The following is a 6,476-nucleotide window of genomic DNA, read 5'->3' as shown; positions in this document are numbered from 1 at the left end:
GGGGGCGTTGCCACAACCCCCCAATCGGCCCTACCCTGAGCGTGACTGAAGATGGCATCACAACCTCCTGATCCGCCCTGCTCTGTGCATAACAGGGGGCGGCGCCCCAACTCCCCAATCAGCCCTCTTCTGAGCCTGACCAGGGGCTGCACCTAGGGATTGGGCCTTCCCTCTGCCACCCGGGAGCAGGCCTAAGCCAGCAGGTCGTTATCTCCCAAGGGGTCCCAGACTGCTAGAGGGCATAGGCGGGGCTGAGGGACCTCCCCGCCCCGAGTGCACAAATTTTTGTGCACCGGGCCTCTAGTGTGATCTATAAAGGGCTGAGGAGCTATGTGAGCAAGTGACTGCCCATCCTGGGACAGATCAGAAAAGGCTGAGCGACTGACTGCCTACCAGTGTGTGGGACTCCGATGAGGGTCTCCCCGCTGGGAGCTATCCTGCGGTTACAGCTCTGGGCAACTAGGACTGATGGGTAAAGCAGTCAGGTTTGGGCGGGAGGGTGACATCATGGGGACTTGGGGGTCAGACAATCCTCAGTTAGATGTCCTGTTCCTTCTCCGCCTAGCTTTGGGTTCTTGACTGAGTCCCGAAACCTCTTTTCAACTGAGCTCCCTTGTCCAAAAGGAGAGTGAGGATTTTTTGCAGGGTGTGGTGGGAATTAAATGGGAATGTTTATATAAAATGCCTGCAACTGTGCTGGCCCACACATGTGCGTTTCCTTTGTGTGTGCATATGTTTTCCTTCAGTTTCTCTTCATTTTGTTCTGATTTAGTTTGTGAATTTTAAAAAATAAAACACAAAAAGAGGAATTCCCATGGGAAGAAGTTGAGCCCAACTACAGTCCCGGGTTTTGCCCCTGACTCACTGTGAGGCCCTGGGAAGTCCCAGCCCTCCGTCGGCCTTCGGTTCCTCATCTGTAACACCAGGGAGTTTCTCAAAGCCCAGCCTGGAAGGTGGGGAGCGAGGGTGCCCCCCCTTCTGTGAGCCCTTCCATGGGAGGGACCCTCCAGGCTGAGCTGCGGGATGGGGGTCAGTCAGGGACCAAGGAAGGGAGATGGAGTTGTGGGGGAGGAACAGCAGGACAGGGAGGTGGCAGCTCTGTAACCATTGTGAGCAGGCCCGCTCAGCTCAGGAAGCCTGCTGCCTATTTCCCACAGCCTGCCCAGTTAATGCCCAAACAAAACACTTGCCTGCTCCCTGCCGTGGGAGGGCAGCGGGCCAAAATGAGCGTCCCGAGGGCTGGCAGATGCCCTGGCATCCTGCCTCTCCTTCCTGGGCACCCACCCTTCCCCTGTCTGCGGCACATCCACACTCAAGTCCTGTGGCCTGGGCACCACCCTCAGCCCGAGCTGGCCCAGGGTGTGGAGAGGAGCTCCCCGGGGACCTGCACCCCACCTCTTGTTTTCAGCCCTCCTAAATGGACACCTCCAACCCCAAAACCTGCCCGTCTTCTCAGTCCAGCCTCTGCCCGAGATGTGGTCTGATTCTCACTGTGCTGCTGTGGTCAGAGCACGTGGCATCAGAAGGCTGGGGGCTGCTATTAGTTGCTATGGGAGGGAATTCCCTGGCTCGGGAAAGCTCTTCCAGCAGAAGGGAGCAGGTGGTGAATCTCCCTGAAGAGACAGACGCCGCCGCCAACTCTGTAGACAGAGCCAATCCTGGGGTAAAAAGCAGCAAATCTGCCACCCCCGCCTTCTCCCTGATGCTTGTCTAGACGGGGCACAGTGATGATAATAGCTCATACTTTATAATAGTTACTATGTGTCAGCACTTCCCATAAATAATTAATTTAATTCTTACAACAACTTTGTTGTAGGTGCTATTAGCCCCATTTTACCCCAGGGTTACGCGGTCAATGAGGAGCAAACTGAGATTTGTACCCAATTAATCAGCCTCCAGGATCTGTGCTGCCAACTGCTATGCAGATCTGCCACCAAAGATGGTATCCCCCATAAAACCCAGGTCCCAACTTGGAATATGGCAAGATGCTTGCCCTAGCATTCTAGGATCCAAGGATTTTCCAGACTTGCCTGAGCTGAGAGCCACCTAGGGAAGCTTGTTTAAAATCCAGGGCCCTCGACCCCACCTCTGAGGATTCAGTAAGTTTGGTATGGAAAGAGAGGAGGTACCTGCCACGTGAAAAGTGTCCCCAAAATATCTGTTAAGTGAATGAATGCCTGTGTCTCCGCTGAAGCCTCCACTCAACTTAAAATGGGGTCACGGTTCCCCACCCTGCCCCATCTCCAAGTGTGGCTGTGTGTTGAGCCGGTGTGTGTCCTCACTAGCTTTGCTTGGGCGTGAGGAGTTGTTTACCAGGGCACCAGGCTGGCTCCTAATAATAGCTGTAATAATAATAGCTAACATTTCTTGCATGCTTATGGAGTACCAGGCGCAGCTCCGAGGGCTTTCATTGTGTTAACCAATTGATTCTCACACACCCATTATCCTGACTGTAAGAATGTAGAAACTGAGGTTCAGAGAGGCTAAGTAACTTGACCGGGATCAGGTAGTTAGTAAGAAGCAGGATTTGAACCCAGATGGTCCGATTCCAGTGTCCAGAGGTTAATCACCCTATAATAGTTTCTGGACTCACCCAGCCCCTCCTCTTGGGAACTGGGCTGCCACGGTTTAATTGAGCAGATGGTTACTGCAGCACTGGAAGTGGGCCTTGATGTATGGAAGGTACACACTCACTCCCAGGACGGGGACAGTGAGAGCAAAAACCATAGGTGAGTGGGCCTGGGTCATGTTTAGGAACAGTCTGAGTAGTGAGTCCTGGAAAATGAGCCTGCAAAGGCAGACTAGGCCTTGAGTGGCCTACTTAGCTGTTTTCTCTAAATTTAAAAGCACTCCTCCTTTATGGCATTGATCATGCTCTGATATAGCCATGTGTATTGCCTATCTCACCCATCCTGTTAGTGCTCCCCAAACCCATAGATCTCTGGGAGGATACCTTTATTGTCACTGTATCCCCAGCACCTAGGAAGAGGCCTGCTGGATGGGTGGATTTTAATACCTGAAGACCCAGAGGTTTACCAGCTGTGGAACATTAAGGGTGCACAGCCAGGTCGCAGAATAGAAGGCCCAATACAGCGCCATAAGGGAGAGCGTGCCTGAGGGCTGCATAGGCCTGTAGTCTGTCCAGATTCAGCCGTTTGTCCTCATGCCCTGCACGGGGCCTGTGACCTCACTGCTGCCCTCCCTGGGGGAGGCTTGTGGACGCATGGACCACGAAGGAGAGATGGACCCGTCCGAAGAACAAGGCACCTTGAGCTGGGTCACACTGACTCCAGTGCCTTTCCTCGCTGCCCACTGGGCACTCAGCTTAGGGTCTTGGTTAAGAGCTTGGGTCAAATCCGAAGTCAGACTGAGCAGTTTGAACTGTGGCTCTGCTGCTTTCTAGTTAGGTGGCCACAACTGCATAGTCTAGATACAGAACACCTCTCTAATGTCATCAGACATCAGCCCTGGGACCCTGGGACCCTGGGACCCTGGGACCCAGCTCTCACTCTCTGCGTATTTGGGATGGTTACCCTTGAGGCCCATGTGGCTCTGTCATTCTCTGGTTCTTTAACTATCAAGACTAGACAGTGCTTTCTGGATGGTAGCAAAATGAATGTAAAGGTGAAGCTTGGTCTTTTCTCTCTGGGGCAGGCAGAAAAACTGTCTCCACCTCTGATCACAGAGAAATGACTGGGTCAAGGCCATAGGCATCATCCAGATAGTCCATCTGGGTGACAGTTTTTCAGGCATATCTGGAGAGGGTTAGTCTCTATTTGCACCCCCACCCAGACTCTTGGCCCTGCACTGTGCCCTGGGAGGCAGCCACACCGTGGGCTGCATCACTAAGGCCCCCTTGCCAACTGGTTTCCACTTGGTTTTGGACAATGAGAAACAACAGGAGATTGAGGCTGAAAGAAGGGGGAGGACTGTTTCTCCTTCCGCTCCCTCCCTGCTTTTAGTGCCTTCTCCGCTCCCTCCTTGATCTCATTCTTGCCAGGCAGCCCTACCTCTCACTGGGCTCCAGTAACACGATTCCTGCCCTTCCTTCAGCTCTAGTCTCTGGGTGCTGGGTGGGTGCCTCACCATCCTTTGTTTGTTGCCTTAACCGACCCACACCTCAGAACAGCAGTCCCATCATTAAGTCTCTTCTTTTGAACCATTGGAGAGGAATTGCTTCCTTCCAGCCTTCTGACTAATATAGGACCCTCAATCTGGAACTTGCCTGTTTGGCTCAATCAGGTCAAGACATTCCCCAGAACAAAGCCTGGTCCATGAACGTCCTTCCCATGCCCCTGCTCTTGGGCAGGCATGCACAGTATGGCTTCTTTAGGGGGGGCCCAGATCTGATTATGACTTACTGTCACTCCTAAAGAGCTCTTGTGGGCAGTCAGTTGAGAGAAGGACACCCACAGCAAGGTAACAGTGACTAGTGTGGTGAACCAAGACCACGGATCAAGACATTCCTCAAGGCAGAGCATGGTCCTGCCACCACTCGGGCAGGGTAGGCGGCAAGGCCATGGAAAGCAGGAATATTCACTGTTCAGGGCAGGCTCCCTGGAGGGCCGGGCAGGGCCTGGTCAGGAATCCTGGGGTGCTGGATAGGCAGCGAGGAGAGGGAAGAAGAGCTTAACTCAGGAGAGAGTTCAGCAAAGGGTTGTCAGAAGGAAGGAGGATCCCAGAGGGCAGGAGCCAGGAGCAGGGACTTTAAGGAAGTCCATTTACTCATATTTTACACAGCACTGTTATGCCCTTGGTGATCTGGTGTAAACAGCTTCTCCAGCCCACGGAAGGGGTAGCTGGCTGCCCCTTGGCCTCCCTCAGAACAGGGCCCCTCACCCTGCCCTAGCACAGAACAGGGCTCCTGTCAGTCACCGCAACGCTTTCACTTCCCCAGCTAACCACACCTGCCCAGCCCACAGCCACAGCACAGTCTAGGTTTCAATTCTCATTTTCCCCACACCTCTGTAGGTGCCTAAAGTTTCAGTTTATTGACAGAGGTTGGGCCTGACACTGGCCTAGGTTCGCACCCTCAGTCCTCTGTCACCGCCTCCTTGCCGTCATTCCTCTCTCCTAGCTTCTGCCCTCCTAGCAGCCAAAGCAAGCCTTCTAATGTGCTATTTTGACCACGCACTCCTCTGCTCTAGACCTTTCTATGGCTCCCCCTGCCCTATACATTCAGCCAAAGCTTTTAAAGTGACATTCCCGGCCCTTCACTGCATGGCCTACCTGACCTCACCTCTCAGTCTCACCATTTTAGGTGCCCTTTGTTCCAAACACAACATATATGTGCATTTTCCAGGACTTGTCAGGTTCTTTTAGCAACTTCACACTTCTGAATATGCTGTTCCCTCTCCTTCAGCCTTTCCCTATTTTCTCTGCCTGATACACTCATACTCATCTTTCAAACCCCAGCTCAGAACTCCTGCTTCTGTAAAGCCTTCCTCCCGGTCAGAATTAATCCACCTGCCTCTGAGTCTCCACAGCCTCGTTCAGACCTTGATGATAGCACAAAGCACAAGACTTCTATTTAGTTGTGTGTTTTTCTGAGCTCCCCTTCCTTTCAAGTCTCTGGCCCAGCTGCACTGCTTTTTAGCTATGTGACCTTGGACAAGTCGCTTGACCTTCTCCAGAGCTCTCCCTGAGCTCCCAGGTTGGACTGGGTGCTCCCTGTGGGGAGATTTGAGAGCCTATACATATATTAATAGTCATGATTACCCCACAATTCTGTGTCTATCTCCCACCAGGCTGTGAGTCCCTTGTCAGCAAGGTAACAGACCAGGTTTCTTGTCACGAAATTGTCTCTCCATCCCCAATGCCCACCATTCCAGAAATCCTTATGGCACAGGCAAATTTAACCCAAACTCTATTTTTGCAGGTGGGGAAATGGGGCCCAAAGAGGCACAGAGAATAGCCCAAGGTCATGAACCAGCTCGGAGCTTTCCCCTCTGCCCTCCCCCAAGTCCTTGGGCCAGCCTCCTCTCCAGGGACCTCCCCTAGCCAGGGCCACGGTTCTGGACCAGAAAGCAGGCCTGCACCAGGCCTCACCTGTTGCTGTCCCATGAGCTTTCAGGATGCAAGCTGCCAGATGCCCAGACAGTTTTACTTCCCTCCTGGCTGCAGAGTTCTGAGAGCGACTGTCAGACTCAAGCACTTCCGTTTCACTCAAAGCCAGGCTTCCTCTTCACCCCTTCCGTAGGCAGCAAGCAGAACCAGGGCCACAGCCGCTGTGCCAGCTTCTGGGGAGTTTTGTTTCTCCTTGGGGGCCCAGCCCAGACAGCCCAGGACAGTCTTCACCCTTGGGGTTTGTGGCAAGAAAGCCTAATTACCCAAATCCCGGGAGATTGAAGTCTTGACCTTAATGAAACCTCAATTGCCCTCGATAGTTGGGGAGGGAAGGGCCTCCCATGAGGAAACCCCTGTGGAATCACACACTCTCAGAGCCCTTGATGGAACCTGTTCATTTTACAGATGGA

The sequence above is a fragment of the Myotis davidii genome, unplaced genomic scaffold, assembly GCF_000327345.1.
Source record: "Myotis davidii unplaced genomic scaffold, ASM32734v1 scaffold169, whole genome shotgun sequence".
NCBI lineage: Eukaryota > Metazoa > Chordata > Mammalia > Chiroptera > Vespertilionidae > Myotis > Myotis davidii.
This window is presented reverse-complemented; position numbering follows the sequence as displayed.